The sequence below is a fragment of the Bufo gargarizans genome, chromosome 4, assembly GCF_014858855.1.
Source record: "Bufo gargarizans isolate SCDJY-AF-19 chromosome 4, ASM1485885v1, whole genome shotgun sequence".
In the NCBI taxonomy this organism is placed as follows: domain Eukaryota; kingdom Metazoa; phylum Chordata; class Amphibia; order Anura; family Bufonidae; genus Bufo; species Bufo gargarizans.
In genome coordinates, this window is record NC_058083.1 from 403770334 (window position 1) to 403790893 (window position 20560).

The following is a 20560-nucleotide window of genomic DNA, read 5'->3' on the forward strand; positions in this document are numbered from 1 at the left end:
TGACATGCAGACTGATTCTCTGCTGACATGAAGCCAGATTGTCTGTTACGGGACCTCTCTGCTCTGCCTGTGTGCTAGGCCTAAATATATGCCAATGGACTGTTGCAGTGGTGGGTGACGTGAAGCCTCATTCTCTGCTATGACATGCAGACTGATTCTCTGCTGACATGAAGCCAGATTGTCTGTTACGGGACCTCTCTGCTCTGCCTGTGTGCTAGGCCTAAATATATGCCAATGGACTGTTGCAGTGGTGGGTGACGTGAAGCCTCATTCTCTGCTATGACATGCAGACTGATTCTCTGCTGACATGAAGCCAGATTGTCTGTTACGGGACCTCTCTGCTCTGCCTGTGTGCTAGGCCTAAATATATGCCAATGGACTGTTGCAGTGGTGGGTGACGTGAAGCCTCATTCTCTGCTATGACATGCAGACTGATTCTCTGCTGACATGAAGCCAGATTGTCTGTTACGGGACCTCTCTGCTCTGCCTGTGTGCTAGGCCTAAATATATGCCAATGGACTGTTGCAGTGGTGGGTGACGTGAAGCCTCATTCTCTGCTATGACATGCAGACTGATTCTCTGCTGACATGAAGCCAGATCCTCTGTTACGGGAGCTCTCTCCTCTGCCTGGGTGCTGGGCCTAAATTTATGACAATTGACTGTTGCAGTGGTGGGTGACGTGAAGCCTGATTCTCTGCTATGATATGAAGACTGATTCTCTGCTGACATGAAGCCAGATTGTCTGTTACGGGACCTTTCTCCTCTGCCTGGGTTCTGGGCCTAAATTTATGAAAATTGACTCTTACAGTGGTGGGTGACGTGAAGCCTGATTCTCTGCTATGATATGAAGACTGATTCTCTGCTGACATGAAGCCAGATTCTCTGTTACGGGACCTCTCTCCTCTGCCTGGGTGCTGGGTAGTGTTGAGCGCGAATATTCGAAAAGCAAATTTTTTTCGCGAATATCGCAACTTCGCGATTTCGCGAATATTTCGAATATAGTGCTATATATTCGTAAAAACGAATATTCGTTTTTTGTTTCCCCCCCCCCCCCCACAAAATTACAGTACACATATAATTGATTGTTTCCCAAAGGTCCAACAGCTCAGATCTTACTCACATTGCCTAGAAAGTGATTGAGGCGCGAATCTTCGTAAGGCGATTTTATTAGCGCACATGCGAATATCGGCACGTCCCAGAACAGAGGCAAAGGGCTTTGCATTCATACATTAGTGAATTGAGTTGCGAATCTTCGTAAGGCGATTTTATTAGCGCACATGCGAATATCTACACTTGTCCCAGAACAGAGGCAAAGGGCTTTGCATTCATACATTAGTGATTGAATTGAGCTGCGAATCTTCGTAAGGCGATTTTATTAACGCAAATGCAAATATCTACACTTGTCCCCAGAACAGAGAGGCAAAGGCCTGTGCATTCATATAGTATAGCACCATATTCGCGAATACGTAGAACTTCGTAAAAGTCGATTTACGAATATTCGTATTTTTTATTTTACTTTCCACCTTACAGATTACATTGATCTGTACTCTGTCAACTACTGTCATCACCCCCCACTGTATCTCGATTGATTCCCAAAAGTCTCACATTCCCTAGAAAGTGATTGAGGTGCGAATCTTCGTAAGGCGATTTTATTAGCGCACATGCGAATATCTACACTTGTCCCAGAACAGAGGCAAAGGGCATTGCATTCATACATTAGTGATTGAATTGAGTTGCGAATCTTCGTAAGGCGATTTCATTAGCGCACATGTGAATTTTGCATAGCATATGTATTATGCGATAATTCGAATTATCGCATATGCGAAATAATAACGAATTTGAATAATCGCGAATATTTTACGAATATTCTTTCGAATATTCACAAAATTTCGCGAATTCGAATATGGGACATGCCGCTCAACACTAGTGCTGGGCCTAAATTTATGACAATGGACTGTTGCAGTGGTGGGTGACGTGAAGCCTGATTCTCTGCTATGACATGCAGACTGATTCTCTGCTGACATGAAGCCAGATTGTCTGTTACGGGACCTCTCTCCTCTGCCTGGGTGCTGGGCCTAAATATATGCCAATGGACTGTTGCAGTGGTGGCTGACGTGAAGCCTCATTCTCTGCTATGACATGCAGACTAATTCTCTGCTGACATGAAGACAGATTCTCTGTTACGGGACCTCTCTCCTCTGCCTGGGTGCCGGGGCCTAAATATCTGAGAATGGACTGTTCCAGTGGTGGCTGACGTGAAGCCTCATTCTCTGCTATGACATGCAGACTAATTCTCTGCTGACATGAAGACAGATTCTCTGTTACGGGACCTCCCTCCTCTGCCTGGGTGCTGGGCCTAAATATATGCCAATGGACTGTTGCAGTGGTGGCTGACGTGAAGCCTCATTCTCTGCTATGACATGCAGACTAATTCTCTGCTGACATGAAGACAGATTCTCTGTTACGGGACCTCCCTCCTCTGCCTGGGTGCTGGGCCTAAATATATGCCAATGGACTGTTGCAGTGGTGGCTGACGTGAAGCCTCATTCTCTGCTATGACATGCAGACTGATTCTCTGCTGACATGAAGCCAGATTCTCTGTTACGGGACCTCTCTCCTCTGCCTGTGTGTGTGCTGGGCCTAAATATATGCCAATGGACTGTTGCAGTGGTGGCTGACGTGAAGCCTCATTCTCTGCTATGACATGCAGACTGATTCTCTGCTGACATGAAGCCAGATTCTCTGTTACGGGACCTCTCTCCTCTGCCTGTGTGTGTGCTGGGCCTAAATATATGCCAATGGACTGTTGCAGTGGTGGCTGACGTGAAGCCTCATTCTCTGCTATGACATGCAGACTAATTCTCTGCTGACATGAAGACAGATTCTCTGTTACGGGACCTCCCTCCTCTGCCTGGGTGCTGGGCCTAAATATATGCCAATGGACTGTTGCAGTGGTGGCTGACGTGAAGCCTCATTCTCTGCTATGACATGCAGACTGATTCTCTGCTGACATGAAGCCAGATTCTCTGTTACGGGACCTCTCTCCTCTGCCTGTGTGTGTGCTGGGCCTAAATATATGCCAATGGACTGTTGCAGTGGTGGCTGACGTGAAGCCTCATTCTCTGCTATGACATGCAGACTGATTCTCTGCTGACATGAAGCCAGATTCTCTGTTACGGGACCTCTCTCCTCTGCCTGTGTGTGTGCTGGGCCTAAATATATGCCAATGGACTGTTGCAGTGGTGGCTGACGTGAAGCCTCATTCTCTGCTATGACATGCAGACTAATTCTCTGCTGACATGAAGACAGATTCTCTGTTACGGGACCTCCCTCCTCTGCCTGGGTGCTGGGCCTAAATATATGCCAATGGACTGTTGCAGTGGTGGCTGACGTGAAGCCTCATTCTCTGCTATGACATGCAGACTAATTCTCTGCTGACATGAAGACAGATTCTCTGTTACGGGACCTCTCTCCTCTGCCTGGGTGCCGGGGCCTAAATATCTGAGAATGGACTGTTCCAGTGGTGGGTGACGGGAAGCCAGATTCTCTGCTATGGAACCTCTCTCCAATTGATTTTGGTTAATTTTTATTTATTTAATTTTTATTTTAATTCATTTCCCTATCCACATTTGTTTGCAGGGGATTTACCTACATGTTGCTGCCTTTTGCAGCCCTCTAGCTCTTTCCTGGGCTGTTTTACAGCCTTTTTAGTGCCGAAAAGTTCGGGTCCCCATTGACTTCAATGGGGTTCGGGTTCGGGACGAAGTTCGGATCGGGTTCGGATCCCGAACCCGAACATTTCCGGGATGTTCGGCCGAACTTCTCGAACCCGAACATCCAGGTGTTCGCTCAACTCTAATCACAGGTTAACAACCTAGGGTATAGATAGTAGAATTCTTCAGTAAATATAATGTCCTATAAAAGCACACTAGAAACCACATCATTCATTCCATTATCCATTTAAAAAGCCTCATGCTTCTCTTCCCTGCACTGTGATTGCCTCTCATAGGTGCAAAGAAGAAGTATGGGCAAAAAAGGAGACATTGGTGCCTGAAGCTGTGCCATGAAAGTATTAAGATAATATGAAAAATGTCTCACATGTCTTAGGAGAAGAGATAAAGGACCCCATGTGGTAGCTTTTCTTTGCTGTATTTTAAATTCCACCAACACCTTTAAGAACATGTGGGAGAAGAGTCCTTCAACTATTCTAAGGGTTTTGTAAGCAATGTTCTAGTTAAATTCCACATTTCCCAGGGTCTTTTGACCCTACACAAAGCTGCATTTCTAAAACGTTTCAAATGTCCAATTGCTGGCTAGGTTCTACCTTGTGGTCATTCATTCAACCACAGTCTATAAGAATGCACCAAGATTGCTGAGTACTTTTTCAAGCTCATAATCACAATCCATTCATTGAACATTGTATCTGCTTAATAAACCAACAGTCCAAAGTGGTTTTTTATACTTGAGAATGTCTAAATATTTAAAAATAATCACAAGTGGCCATCTCACAGAAAAGTCCATTCTGCCAGGAGAACTAGTCAGAAAGAATCGTTATATTTTCATTGAATGTGAAATCTATGTACCATTGTCTTATATTTACTAGTGATGAGCGGCAGGGGCAATATTCGAATTCACGATATTTCACTAATATTTTGTAGAATTATTTTCTTAATTGTGAAAATCAGCAATGTAATATTCGCATAATGCGCGCGCAATACAGGGTCACTTTTGCTACATTTTCCAAGCCGCTAGAAGTTTCCTGAGACTGGAGAAAATGGTTGGCACGGCAGAACAGTAAAAATGGCTTTATATGCAGATAGAGTGCTCCAATATATTAGCAATTTCTCTAATCAGCACTAATGGTGCAAATATTTTGGCGCAATACGTGAAACTTCACATTTTAGCAGGTCTGACTACATATTACTGATTGGTGCACTATGTATTGTTGTGAACTTGTGACATTACAGCACTATGTATGTAGCATGTATGTATGGACAGCTACACTATATCAGGATATAACCTACACTGACTATCTCCCACTAACTATCTGTATTATATATATATGCTAACTATCTATCTAATGTAATGAGTGGAAAGCAGAGAGCACAGCAATGACACTGCTGTTTCTCTCAGAACTTTAAAAAACTGCTGAAAATGGCTGCTGGGGAGGTTCTTATATAGTAAGGGGTGGGCAACTTTCCTATTGGTTGCTAGGGATGTTGCTAAGCTCAGACCAAGACATTGCAGCCTTCTCATTGGCCCACAAGCAAGACGCAGGGAGGGATCATGGGTTCAGATGAAACAAAATCTAGAATATTCAAAAATACAAATATATATCACTATATTCTAAATATTCATGAATTCTTGAAGTGCCAATATTCGCAATTAGTTTTCGCGATTCGAATATTCACGCCCAACACTAATATTTACAACCACTTTGGATGACACATTTTCTTTTAAAGGGTTTCTGTCACCAGAATTAATGTCATCAGACCCTAACTCTCCTAATCTCATGCTTATGGGTGCCCACCGTTACTGTACAATTTTAACTTTGATTATATGCTAATTAGCCTCCAAGAGCAAGGGGGGCGTTGCTCCTGCATCTAGAGGCAGGCTCGGACTGGCCCACAGGGGTACAGGTGAATCCCCTGGTGGCCCCCTGAGCAAGGTGGGCCCCTAGCCCCCACCACCTGCAAAATGGCACATAACACAGTAGACTTACTACCACAGGGACATGCCTTTTCAAATTTGCTTCAGGGACCCCCATAATTAATGATCTTGTAGCTTCCTGCTGCTGTCTTCTGTTGTGTGAGCAGGTAATATTTGGATGTATCCATATGGGGGGCCCCCAATATACATTTTAGTGGTGGGCCCTAGACAGCCCAATCCGACACTGCCTAGAGGCTGCGTTCGCCCACTTCAAGTCACGCCCTGCTGTTCTTGATTGACAGAGCCAGGCAGCGTTTGTCTCCTCCTGCTGGCCCTGTGTGCTGGGACTGCGTAGGCGCGAGATTTATCCAGCACACAAGGCCAGCAGGAGAAGACGAACGCTGGCCCTGTCAATCAAGGACGGCAGGGCGGGACTTGAGGTGGGTGAACGGAGCCTCTAGGAGCAAGAGCAACGCCCCTCCTGCTCCTAGAGGCTAATTAGCATATCATCAAAGTTAAAATTGTTCAGTAACGGGGGCATCCATAAGTATGAGATTAGGAGAGTTAGGGTCTGCTGACATTAGCACATCACTAATGTCATCCAGATTAATAGGGTTAATTCTGCTGACAGAAACCCTTTAAAGAGGGATTCCACTTCAAAAGAAAAGATGACATCTTTAGAGATGTAAGAAGATAACATTAGTGTTGGTCTTAACTCATGGCATTCATCATAAGATGCAAGTGAAACCAATGATATATAAAAAGCTTTAATTCACTTCTGCAACTATAACTATAGTCCTTTAAAGGTAAGAAAAAGTGGTCCAGATGCCTCACATGGACAAAATCCAACTCACATGCAGTGGCCAATAGCGGCATGATTTTGCAAATAATCTGAGATACCTTCAAAATTGTATGGCTATTGTTTGAGCTTTTGATTGTATGTTTATATGTATATATTCACCTGTCTCTCATAAGAGTGAAAGTAAATCTAAAAGAGATAGAACTATTGTAGGTTGTCTTATAGAAAGTAGCCCTCTGCCACCAATCGTGATTCCAGTTTTGCTATTTTCATTATCACAAATGTAAGCTAACATCTAGCCTATAAATGTTTTCTTGGGAAAAGATAGCAGTATATAGAAAAGTCTGCAAATGATTGATTGGTCTATCTATCTATCTATCTATCTATCTATCTATCTATCTATCTATCCCAACTGAAAAAGAGGCAGCACTCCAAAATAGGTGAAAGGGTGGTGGAACTGCTTTATTCATCCTAAAACATAAAATGAGGCTTTTCTCAAGAGCTCAGGCTTGAAAAAAGCCTTATTGTGCAAGGCTGAAATGTTGCGTTTTAGGGTGAATAAAGCAGGTCCTCCACCCTTTCACCTATTTTGGAGTGCTGCCTCTTTTTCAGTTTGGATATCTAGTGAACCATAACCAACAGTCTTGGATGGATTGCACCCTATTTCTTCATTTGATTAATCGTGCTGCTGCATCTTTCTATTTTAGTCTATCTATCTATCGATCTATCTATCCATCTATCTATCCATTTTAACTCAACAAAGAGACTACTGTTAAACTACTGTCTTATTGTTAATTATGCCATCTGGGAAAAGAAAATATTACTTTTTATATTTATGGCCCAATTGATCCTGACCTCTTCTGTTTGCTTTGGAATGACTCTATCAAATTTCCAAGTTTAATTCATTATTGAGAACATATGGTATTGAGCTTGGTAAATGGATGCACATACAATGGATTCATTTAAAGTAACATTTCTTTGACAGACATAACAGTCTACATTATGACAAATACAAGTATACAATTTCATTTCATTATACTTCTATGATTATGTGATCCAGCACTAAAAGACATATTGCCTTCTCCACAGCTACAGTATGCAAGGTATCATGGCAATAATCATAACTATTGGCTGCAGTTCTATATCTTATGAAGTTAATTTAAAATCAGGGCTGGATTATAGAGAGGACAAATGGTGTAACTGCCCCGGAGACTCTACTAACTGAAGTCTTGAGGGGGCCTCCACTGTCCCTTGGGCAAGACAACATTTCAACAAATAAATGCTATCGTTCAGAAGAGTTTATTATAAAAAATAAATGGAGGGATCCTGTCAATATGTAAGAAAATCACTAAAAATGTGATTTAGGTTTGACTTGACTGAATTGGTAGACATATTTGATTCAGATCCAAATTGATTCTACCTGTAAGGAAAGTGCTCCAATAGACCTGAAAATGTGTGAATTTGTGTACTGAGGTCCCCTAGAACTCATATTTTTGTCTATTGTCTCATTTTAATAAATTTTTGTATATATTTTTTTCTCTCTCCCTCTTTCTCTGTCCCTCCTCTCCAAAATCCATTCGAATAGAATCATCAAAAATTCAGATCAACCGTTTTATGAAATTCAGGTCTAATTAGATTAATGTAGAATTGATTTGCTGATCTCTAATCCTGTCCAAATGTTTTGTCCAGAGACCCTCATCAACACTGATCGAGTCCTGATTATAATGTACAGCAAATGATCCCAATCTGAACTATAAAGTAAATCTAGCAATGAATTGTTGTATGAGAGACAAGTCAAATTCCTCAAAGTGAATAGTTGATGGTTGAACAGCAGTTGATCAAACAGTCATTTGCTCAATGATCATTTGGCAGACTTGGCCAGACACACATCAGATAAATATTTCAAACACGGTGAACTTCTTTTCAGACAACAATGATCTGTCATCAGTCGGCTAAAACCATCATTTGTTAGTAAATTTCACCCGACGAACTATCATTTTGGTTGAAATCATCCGTTTTGATCAAGTTTAGATGAATATGTATTAGTACTTTTAGGCTTGGCTCACATATGTTGTTTCTGAGGCAGTTTTAGTGATTGTTTTTTCAACCAAAGTCAGCACAGAAATCAAAAGGAATGAGAAATATAAAGAAAGGGCTGTAAGAGTTAGGCCTCATGCACACGACCGTTGTTCGGGTCGGCATCCGAGCTGCAGTTTTTGTGGCTAAGGTGCGGACCCATTCACTTCAATGGGGCCACAAAAGATGCGGACAGCACTCCGTGTGCTGTCCGCATCCGTTGCTCCGTTCCGTGGCCACGCAAAAAAAGAATAGGCATTTATATTAAAGACTGTCCGTGCCAATTTGCATTGACGCCATCCGTGTTTTGCGGATCCGCGATTTGCGGACTGAAAAACACACCACGGTCGTGTGAATGAGGGCTTAGGCTGAATTCACACGTCTGGATTCCAGAGTCTGGATTCTGGACATTTGTGCTGGCCTGAATGTTGGTTTACTAATCTAGTAAACAGTATATAAAACCCCACAGAATTAGTATACACTTAAGCTCATGTGAGTTACATCAGCCTCTACAACAACATTGGCTAAGCGGCGCAATCAAAATCATATGAACTCACACATACAGTTAGGTCCATATATATTTAGACACTGACACAAATTTAGTTTTTATTACCTATTTACTAAAACATATTCAAGTTATAGTTATATAATGGACATGGACATAAAGTCCAGACTTTTAGCTTTTATTTGAGGGTATCCACATTAAAATTGGATGAAGGGTTTAGGAGTTTCAGCTCCTTTATATGTGGCACCCAGTTTTTAAAGGGACCAAAAGCAATTGGACAATTGACTCAAAAGCTGTGGGCATGTGTGGGCGATTCCTTCATTATTTCATTCTCAATTAAGCACATAAAAGGTATGGAGTTGATTTGAGGTGTGGTGCTTGCATTTGGAAGATTTTGCTGAGAAGTAAACATGCGGTCAAAGGAGCTCTCCATGCAGGTGAAACATCCTATCCAAGAAATTGCTACACTATTAGGAGTGGCAAAATCTACAATTTGGTACATCCTGAGAAAGAAAGCACTGGTGACCTCAACAAGGCAAAAATACCTGGATGCCCACGGAAGACAACAGTGGTGGATAATTGCAGAATAATTACCATGGTGAAGAGAAACCCCTTCACAACAGCCAAGTGAACAACACTCTCCAGGATATAGGCGCATCAATATCCAAATCTACCATAAAGAGAAGACTACATGAAAGTAAATACAGAGGGTTCACTATCTCAAGTCTTAAGAATAAGACAGCTAGATTGGACCTCTACCAGAATGATGGAAAGAAAAAAGTATGACGAAGGCATGGTATAGCTCATGATCCAAAGTATACCACATCATCTGTAAAACACGGCAGAAGCAGTGTGATGGCTTGGGCATGCATGGCTGCCAGTGGCACTGGGTCCCTAGTGTTTATTGATGATGTGACATAGGACAGAAGCAGCCGGATGAATTCTGGGATTTTCAGAGACATACTGTGTGCTCAAATCCAGCCAAATGTAGCCAAACTGATTGGTCGGCGTTTCATAATACAGATGGACAATGACCCAAAACATAAAGCCACAGCAACCCAGGAGTTTATTAAAGCAAAGGAGTGGAATATTCTTGAATAGCCAAGTCAGTCCCCTGATCTGAACCCAATAGAGCATTTCACTTGTTAAAGACTAAACTTCAGACAGAAAGGTCCACAAACAAACAGCAACTGAAAACCGCTGCAGTAAAGGCCTGACAGAGCATTAAAAAGGACGAAACACAGCGTCTGGTGATGTACATGAGTTCAAGACTTTAGGCAGTCATTGCCAACAAAAGCTTTTCAACCAAGTATTAGAAATTAACAATTTATTTACAATTATTTAATGTGTCCAATTACTTTTGAGCCCCTAAATGAAGGGATTGAGTTTCAAAAATGCTTTAGCTCCTCACATTTTTATGCAATCATTTTGTTCCACCCACTGAATTAACGCTAAAAGTCTGAACTTCAACTGTATCTGAATTGTTTTGTTCAAAATCCATTGTGGTAATATACAGAACAAAAATTTGAAAAATGTTGTCTCTGTCCAAATATATATGGACCTAACTGTAAGCTGTCTTATACTAAGAATGTCCTTCATTGCCTATAGCAACCAATCAGAGTGCATATAAATGACCTGTAGCAAAGTAGAAGCTGAGCTGTGATTGGTTGCTATATGTAACCTGATGAATATCCAGGCTAACTGCCACAACAGCCAACAGACAATGGCTCCTGTAGTTTGGCTTAGGTTACTAAGCATATTTTTTGGAAAATAATTTGAAAGCGCGGGATGAAAATTTCCACTCAAAACATGGTCTATGATGTTCCCCGAGTCACAGGAGGCCGCTGTGCAAAATTTTGTGATTGTAAATGCGACGGTGTGGATTCCTTTAGCAGACATACACTCATACATACATACATACATACATTCAGCTTTATATATTAGATGTTTGCTGGAGTTTAAAAGGGTTGTCCCACAAGCAATATATATCACATACACAGGATAGGTTATAAATGTATGATCTCTGAAGGTCCGACTACCAATGATCATGAGAACAGGACTCCCCCAGTTTCATGTATGAATTTTCCTGTATGAATGGGGTGGTAGTGCACATGCCTGACCACCACTCCATTCACTCTCTGTAGGACAGCCAATCCAATGCTTTGCTATCGTCGGCAATCCCATAGAAATGAATGGAGTAGTGGTCATGAATGTACACTACTGCCCATTTACACACAAACTTGGGGCTTCTGTTATTGTGATGGGTGGCCGTTCCAAGGTTGGGAGTGAGACCCTTAGCAATCCTTCATTCCTATCCTGTGGATATGTAGGTGAGCCAACCCTTAAAGAGATAAAACAAACTACGTAGGCGTATAAGCATATAATATAGAAATAAGTATATAAGTATTTCATACAGTGTGGGATGACCTGCTGCAATATAAACAGAGAACAGGCCAAAATTAATTTAATGAAGAGGCTCTGCCTGCCTCTAATTCAGCAAGAAGTCACAGCACCAATCAACAGAGGAACATACCTACAATGCTAAATAGGCTTTTGCCAATATATTATTATATCAGAATTATGGAAACAGATGACAGGGCTTGTCCTATGCTGTTTCTATAACTCCCATAGATTTAAATGGGAGATATGAAAACAAAGCAACATATCATAGCTGGCTTGGCTGCTTCTGTAACTTCGTCCACCCCTGACCACTGCATACAATGGGTATTCCCATCTCAGCCATTAATACACTTTAAAAAAAAATATATAAACAGTATATACTATATGCATATCGGTGTATCTGGTAGTATGTGGCCAGTGGCCGGTTTATATGGTAATTCATGTAAAATAGGGTACAATATTCTTTAAAACACACATCTTAACTGCAGCAGAACCTTGTTTTCATGAGTGAGAAACAGATGTATGTCCATCATTGATAGTTATAAATGAAACACACTTATTCTTTTAAAACTTTTACAGCATCTGAGGTTTCTATCATGATGTTCTTTTTTTAAATGCCATGCTGGTCGTGGGCACAGAGTGAGGAACTTCCTAAAAGAGATATGTTGTGCTTTGGTAGCACTGCTCATCTCTATAAATGACAGGTTCCAAACCAAGACAAATATTTACAGGCATATCAGGAAAATGTTTATGATGTGTGTCATAAAACCATAATACTAATTATATAAAATATTCTCCCTTAGTAATAACATAGATAAATATAGAGTATCCACACAATCTGTGAGGTTTAGTTCTGTCCTGCCCTTAGACTTGCATCTTGCTTTTGTTACAGACTGAGGTCTACTATTAAGCTTAATAAAATAAATGTTCCCTTTTCTTCCAGTCTGGTAAAACAGTGGTCTCATTCACTGGCACACCATATGGAAAGTAACTACATGTTGTAGAAAATGTGATTTCCTGACTCTGAATGAAAGTTTTCACTGCATGGCATCCGGAGAGGCAGGAGTAAAAAAATGAGAAAATTAACCCACATATTGATGGCAATCAGTTAGTTGTGGATTGTAGTCACGGCTAGTTGGTTAGTATTATGTTGGGGGATGTGGATTAAAGTAATAATTCCAGGATATTTAAGTTTCATTTAATTATTTGCATTTATAAGCACAGGAGAAGTATAGGATTTACATAAATATAGATATGTAAAGGCTATTAAAATGATGCGTGAATAAATGATACGATTACTTATAAATGCCAGCATAGTAAATGTGGCTCTAGTAATGGTTGTTATGAGCTTATTTCATTGACCTGTTATCAGTGGCATAGCTAAAACTGACTGGGCTCCACAGCAACTTTTTGAACAGAACCCCCCCCCCCCCCCCCATACAAGCAACTCCATCCGTTTCCTGTATATAATGTCATTGTATAATACTGTTGAGGGGACCCTGACAATAAAATATTTTAGTCCTCCTCCTGGGTGCAGCTGCTTCTTCTGCTTCCCCTATAGCTGCACCCCTTTTTAGACATTCTGCAATAATGTATTTTTACACTTTTTTAGTTTGTAAGAGCCTGCATCGTTGCAAGACATTGGCAGTGCAGACCATGTAGGCATTTCAATGGTCTGCAAAGGACAAAGGCGCTGAAACTAATATATTCACAATGTATAGAAATGTTTTTCACCCTACAACCCCCTGCTCGCCCCTTCTGGCAGCTTAGGCAGATGCCAGGACACAGAGCGGCTTCCACAAGGGCTACTGAATGACCCTCACAGGGCCGTTTGACTCAAAGGATTAAGGAACCTGGGAGTTATTTTCTCCTTTTGGAGTGGGCTTGCTATAGACCGCATCTTTGTGCACTTTTTGTGTGGCATAGTCATGCCTTTTTTTACACTTGAATGAAAGCTAAATTAAAGGCTTTTGAATAAAAACTGACCCTTGTGAGATGTGTTGCTTCTTATTCTCTAGTAAATACCAAAAATAAAAAATGGCACGGGAGGAGGTGTCATCATTGTTGGTATTTCTTCTTATATTTTGACTTTTCACATCCACCTATACTTGTAAACTGTAGATGATTACTTGTTTAGCACTCTCATATTTATTGGAAGGCACTTGCACTTTATAATTTTGAGCTGCTAATGTGATTTGGGGACAATGTGCAATAATTATGTACACATATACTGAATCCAACTGGGGTTTGTTCTGGTTTGTTAGTAACTTCAAGGCATGCTTGATACTAGAATTATTAACTTTTTAACTGTATGTTATTTTAGTATATTGAATAAAGTTTCAATTATTTTGTAATCCCGTGCCATTTTTAATTTTTGATGTTTCATATAAAGGTGCGCAAAAGAGATGGGTAATTACTGCATATATTCCTGCTCCAGTGTTATTTATAGGTATGTGTTATGCTCTAGTAAGTCAAAATATGCTATGTTGAATGTGGTTATTAAGACATTTATGGTAGACAGGAACACATCAGTTATCATAGCCATACACACTCACCTAAAGAATTATTAGGAACACCTGTTCTATTTCTCATTAATGCGATTATCTAGTCAACCAATCACATGGCAGTTGCTTCAATGCATGTAGGGTTGTGATCCTGGTCAAGACAATCTCCTGAACTCCAAACTGAATCACACAAGCTCACCAAAATTGGACTGTTGAAGACTGGAAAAATGTTGCCTGGTCTGATGAGTCTCGATTTCTGTTGAGACATTCAAATGGTAGAGTCCGAATTTGGCGTAAACAGAATGAGAACATGTATCCATCATGCCTTGTTACCACTGTGCAGGCTGGTGGTGGGGGTGTAATGGTGTGGGGTATATTTTCTGGGCACACTTTAGGCCCCTTAGTGCCAATTGGTCATCGTTTAAATGCCATGGCCTACCTGAGCATTGTTTCTGACCATGTCCATCCCTTCATGACCACAATGTACCAATTCTCTGATGGCTACTTCCAGCAGGATAATGCACCATGTCGCAAAGCTCTAATCATTTCAAATTGGTTTCTTGAACATGACAATGAGTTCACTGTACTAAAATGGCCCCCACAGTCACCAGATCTCAACCCAATAGAGCACCTTTGGAATGTGGTGGAACGGGAGCTTTGTGCCCTGGATGTGCATCCCTCAAATCTCCATCAACAGTTTTTTTTTTTAACTAAAAAAAACTTCATAATGCATCTGTCCCCTATCCCTCACCAAGCTAAACATTTTTTTTAACATGACAGTGTAGGGTCAACCAACTTGAACTGGTTGAAAAACTGGCACACAGGTCTAGAATTTTTGAGATACTGTATACACATCAATAGCATCTGCATCTAACTGTTATGGGCATGAACAGGGCATGGAAACATAAGCAATTATCTAAATGACCTCCTTCTCTCCACACCCAGCTCCTAGCAGAAACTCATTGGTTCTTATGCTTGGATGTCCTTGTCATCTCATGTACCTGGGTAAAATATGGCTGGTACAAAAACAGTAGAGTAATAACTATGCCTGCATGGAGATAATAGTACAAATCTGTCGGTGGTTTATCTTTCCAAGAAATCCAACTGCCCAATCTCTTCTGACATATGCCATCAGGGGAGAGTTGGGAAACCCCCATAAACCTTAGATGGTAAGCTAACCATGCCAGAATCTGCAAGTTCAGCCAATACACATCTAATATGTATGGCCAGCCTTACAATGACACTTAATGAAACCTCCAACAAAAGTGAATTATTTCATCAAACTGACCAAGTCCACCAATATTGCCTAAGAGACCACAAAAAGAGGTTACAAAAATGGGCAGTGGGGCCCTAGTCTATACTGTAAATGCATTGCCATCCTATTTAGAACATAATGGATTTTGTGTAAAGTATTTGATCATGTTATATCACGGCATACTTCAATTAAACTTTACCATTTTTCAAATATAAAAACAGCTTAGTCATCAAAAATGAAATCTTTAAGCCATGGAAGTGCCACCAAAAACGTATAAATCCTGTATAGAAAACAGCCGAACAATACAACCATGAAAGACAGCAGAACAATCCAATATGTGTTCCTTCAGTCTTGTTAACATTGAGCTTGTGTCTGAGTGACAGCTATTAGGTTAGTTCTAGGTCAACCAATTGTTGCATAGGCCAAGTTCATGTCCTTGCAGAAGGGAAAGCATCTTTCATTTATCTTCCCTTGACAGACTAGGTCATATTGATAATATTCCAACTTTACCAAGCCCAGAGAAAGGTCTTCCTAACCAGCTGGCAGATAACTGCATAGCTGTTCTAGTGGCGGGTGCCAAGGTTCAAAGAAGCATAATAGGAACACTTATCAGCTATGTCCAGTGCAAATGATCTCCTGGCTGGATCTGAAATAGCAGTAGCGTGTGGCTGGTTCACTTTACAACTGTCATCATTGTGTATATCTGTTTAGTAAGGAGTTGCGTTCTTCATTTTACTTCCAATCATCTTTAAGACAAATTACCTTTGACAAAATCTAAAAACTGTAACCTATACTATTTTTCTATTTTTCTTATCCTGTATTGTATTTTATTTAGCTATCTGTTTCTGAGAAATTTGATATAGGGGCAGATTTATATGGGGGAAGTGATGGGGGCATTTGACTCCCCCCCTTCCCCTTCCTGAACCATTCTGGTTCATTGAATCCTAAAGCCATCACTCTGCACCGGCATATTGAGGCAGTCAATGTTTGGGACAGGGTACCTGATTGTGTATTGGTAAAGTGTAGACTGGATAGTGTAGTGCAGTGTTCCTCAACTCTAGTCCTTAGGGCCAACCTGCCGCTCATAATTTGAGAATATCCTATAGAATGAAAACCTATGGTAAGTCCCGATACATTGACAACAATTATATCACCCGCTCAATACTAAGGAAATCCTGATAAACATGACATACTGGAGGAATCGTAAAGACTGGAGCTAAGAAACACTGGTCTAGAGCATCTACAGGTCAAGCGTGACAAAGCAAGTTTGAGCAGTAACTTATGGTTAATATAGGCATGGCGTGTGACGAGTGTGCTGTATGAGGAAGGCACACGTAATGGGACTTTGTTCAACATGTCACAAGTAGCAGGAAGAGAACACTTGTGTACAGTGTGTTAGCTAATTAGATAAAAAGTACATTGGCTAAATAATTTTGCAGGAAAAACTAGATATAATTAATATACAAGGGACTGATTTTTTTATATAAATTTTATATAAATTTTTTGGTACAAATACATATTGATTGCCCCCAAAAAATTAGAACTATATGACTATATATACAGTATTCTGTATGTTTCAACAGCTGAAGGGGATCTACGGTTACTATCCTAGAGCTGTTTGCAGATTACATCTTAATCATATAAAGGTTTCTGTGGACGGAAATACGGATTCTGTCCATACAGCCGCATGTATGGTTGAGAATAACTTGAAGCTCCTGGGCCTCGATACAGAATCTGTTACGGAGCATCCCAGCTGTCAGATGTTGTTTATATGATGGGTCTCACATGAGGCAGAGGGGTCATTTGGGCTCCCTCAAGCTCCACACCCTGGATGTAACTGCAACCACTAAATCCCCAATAGGAAAGTCATTAGTCGACCAATGGCAACCTCACAGCTACTGTCCCCCAGCAACAGGGAGAACACATTGCACACAGTGTGAGAAGTACTAGTGCTTTAGAATTTAAATATTATTATTAAATCACAGCTTTTTTCACCATTTTTTCTTTAACGATTATACTCAGTTGTAGATTTTTTTTTACATTGACATAACATAGATTTTTTTTTCAGGGCTTCAGATTCTTGAAATTGGTGAGTCATGTCTACATTTTCAAGACTGCACACTTGCTGTCTTGGGTTACAGCAGCTGTAAATTCTCTGCAGTATTTGAGGGCCTTTGTATCATAGTACAAATGTGCTGGCTCAGCAAGTGCTACCTGCCATCAGCCACATTTAGCTGTAATCAAAAATAACAATGACTTAGTCACCTTGGTGACATTTTTGTTGGTCTGTACATGACAGAAACCAGTCATATTGTCAATAAAGTGTTACAAAATTCTATCAACAATTCTATTAGCAGCTAGAGGATACAAAAATTGGGTAGCAGAAATTAACTTTAATTATGGCCTTAGCCCCCCTATAATCCATAGCTTTCTCTTTATGGTCCATACCTGTGTTGGTTAATTTCAATGCCTTTATCATAATACATAGCTTGGACCATCTTTTAGATTATGGAGGGCTATTTTTGCCAGGTGGGATCTTTAAGGAATTCTAAGTGCTGGTATAAACTGCATTTTCTAGTCAAAGACTGCATCATGACATTCAGAACTTGACTTTCAAAAACATATGTACTTGCATTGAAATCAGATTTCTCTAACATGATGACGATATATAGGAATATGCTCTTTATTCCATTTTTTATAAATGCTTAAAAAAAGTTTGACTAAGAACCCAAAACGCGCAACTTTTTGCATTTTTATCAGGAGACTGTGTCAGTGTTTTTTTTATGGATATACAATAAAGAATTGTTTTTATGAAATTCCGTTTTTTTACTGGGTGATTTTTCTACCCAATGGAGTATTTTCTTAGGACCAAGATGGTGTTCATGTTATTATTTTCTCTATTCTGAGGTTCTATTTCGAAGCTGGTTTCTACAAACGAAAAGTAGCAGGAATGCTTCCAGTCCTCGCTGAGTCTTTGTCAAATTAGAAAAATTGAAAATAAAGCAGTTCAGGAATTTTAACAAAAACACCTCCATATTCTTCTGCATTGCTGCCATTGTAATGGAAATTGTACTGGTCCATAGTATGGACATTTTCATGAGCCCTGGAACTAAGTCAAGGAATGATGGGATATGAGATGCAAATGGATTCTAGTGTCAAGAAATAAACATAAAGATTTATAGGGCAAGTTAACATAAAACATTGTGTTTTGAGCAATATTTAGTATGACTCTTTTTAGGGTATAAAGAAACCATACGGGGAGTGCACACCCAGGACTCCTTTCTATGAGCCAGAGTGGAGCGCTGCTATCAAGCAGTGACTTATGTTTTGTGGAACTCAACTTGTCCTTGTGTTATATATATGGCAATCTTAATGGCTCACAACGCAAGCAATAATACAGATTTTGCCTGGGAAATGGAGCTAGACTCAGGGCAAGCTAGCTGATCGCCATGATGGCTACCCTACTAAAATAACAATAAGGACTAAAGAAAGCAGGCAGAAAGGGAATATTAAATGTGCAAAACTGAAATAAGAAAAATACTGGAAAAATGATGTATCCAGTAGAAAGCAAAATGCTGAAACTATTTTTATCCCAGTAGGGTAATAGTGAAGGATTTATTCTTGACCTCACCAAGTCATCAAATTGCTTTTCCTTGCATAGTTTCAAAATTAATATATCCTTAGGCAAAATGTGTTCAGATTTCAAGCTTTGCTGTACAACATTGCATTTGTCTTATCAAATCCTGTGCACCTGGAGGCAAGTTTATGTGCGTTTTCCATCCCTCATGTGGTATAAATATACCAGGTCAGGACTGTTACCGTGCTGTTATGACTCTGAGGGCTACAGAATCAAGAAGTCCTCTAGGCTATATATGAAACTCTCAGATTATGTCCAGAATGTCTGAATGTCATGTTTATGTAGAGATATTTTCAGGGTCTCTGGAATATATTACACCAGGTTTTACGGCACAGCAAATGCCTAAATACTGCTAAAATGAAATGTAATAGATGCCGTTCCTATTTTGTTTTAGTTATAAAACTCTAACCACTTTGGACAATCCATTCTCAGATTTTTGTCCTTTACATTTAACAGTGAAGGACTAAAAGCTGGCCATATACTTTTAGATAGCTGTTGGTCAAACATGCATTTGACAGCCGTTACCCCTGATGCCCCTATGCACATGCATGCTTGGCCAAATTTGCTTGTGTTTTGACAGGGGAGAGGTGAGTAAGCCACTGCCAGATAGCTGTGACATTGGCTTACCTCTCTTGAGAACAAAAAGATTGAGCATGTTGAAATCAAAAAGCCTGATCCTTCTATCCTTGGACATTTGCCACCATGGGAAAGTTGAGACATCCCTCCACACATTAGATTGTTGTCCAGTCCCAGCAAAATGAATGTAATGTTTATTGTCACCTTAAGTTTATGCAGAGTAAACACAGTTCTCAAAGACCTTTCATCAGTCTTAGGCCTCTTTCACACTACCGTTTTTTTTTTCCGTTTTGCGGTCCGTTTTTTGCGTTCCGTATACGGTCCGTATACGGTCCGTATACAGAACCATTCATTTCAATGGTTCCGCAAAAAAACAGAATGTGTTCCGTATGCATTCCGTTTCCGTATTTCCGTTTTTCCGTTCCGTTGAAAAGATAGAACATGTCCTATATTTGGCCGCAAATCACGGTCCGTGGCTCCATTCAAGTCAATGGGTCTGCAAAAAAAACGGAACACATACGGAAATGCATCCGTATGTCTTCCATATCCGTTCCGTTTTTTGCGGAACCATCTATTGAAAATGTTATGCCCAGCCCAATTTTTTCTATGTAATTACTGTATACTGTATATGCCATATACGGAAAAACGGAACGGAACAACGGAACGGAAACGGAACCACAACGGAAGCAAAAAACGGAACAACGGATCCGTGAAAAACGGAACGCAAAACACTGAATTCAACATACTGTAGTGTGAAAGAGGCCTTAAAGGCAGTCTTTCCACTCTAAAATCAGTTTTAAAGTAAGCATACCACCATGTACAGCAGGGACTTGAAACCTAAAATGGGTCACTCCATTTGGTGCACCATTGCTCCACCATAAGGCCAAGCAGTAACTCTCCTTCTTGTTTAACAGTCCCTGATATTTTAGATCTGGTAACAAAGATACAGTGAAATGCAGCTGCTGAATATGGAGAGGTTTCTCCCACGGTGCATCAAAAATTCACTTTGCCCAATCCTTCTCTTCCCCGAAATAATCTGACAGGGAACAGTAGGGAGCTCTCTACACACATTGGACTGTTGGCCAAACCTGCCATTTTACAGCCATAGGCCTCATGCACACGACCGTTGTGTGCATCCGTGGCCGTTGTGCCGTTTTCC

At 40.5% G+C, this 20560-nt stretch overlaps 1 protein-coding gene across 4 annotated transcripts in view; it reads right to left on the bottom strand.

Annotated features, from left to right (window-relative positions):
* Positions 1–20560, bottom strand: part of PLEKHG1 (pleckstrin homology and RhoGEF domain containing G1) — a 301195-nt gene that overhangs the window by 228997 nt on the left and 51638 nt on the right. The gene's annotated exons all lie outside the window — the stretch shown is intronic.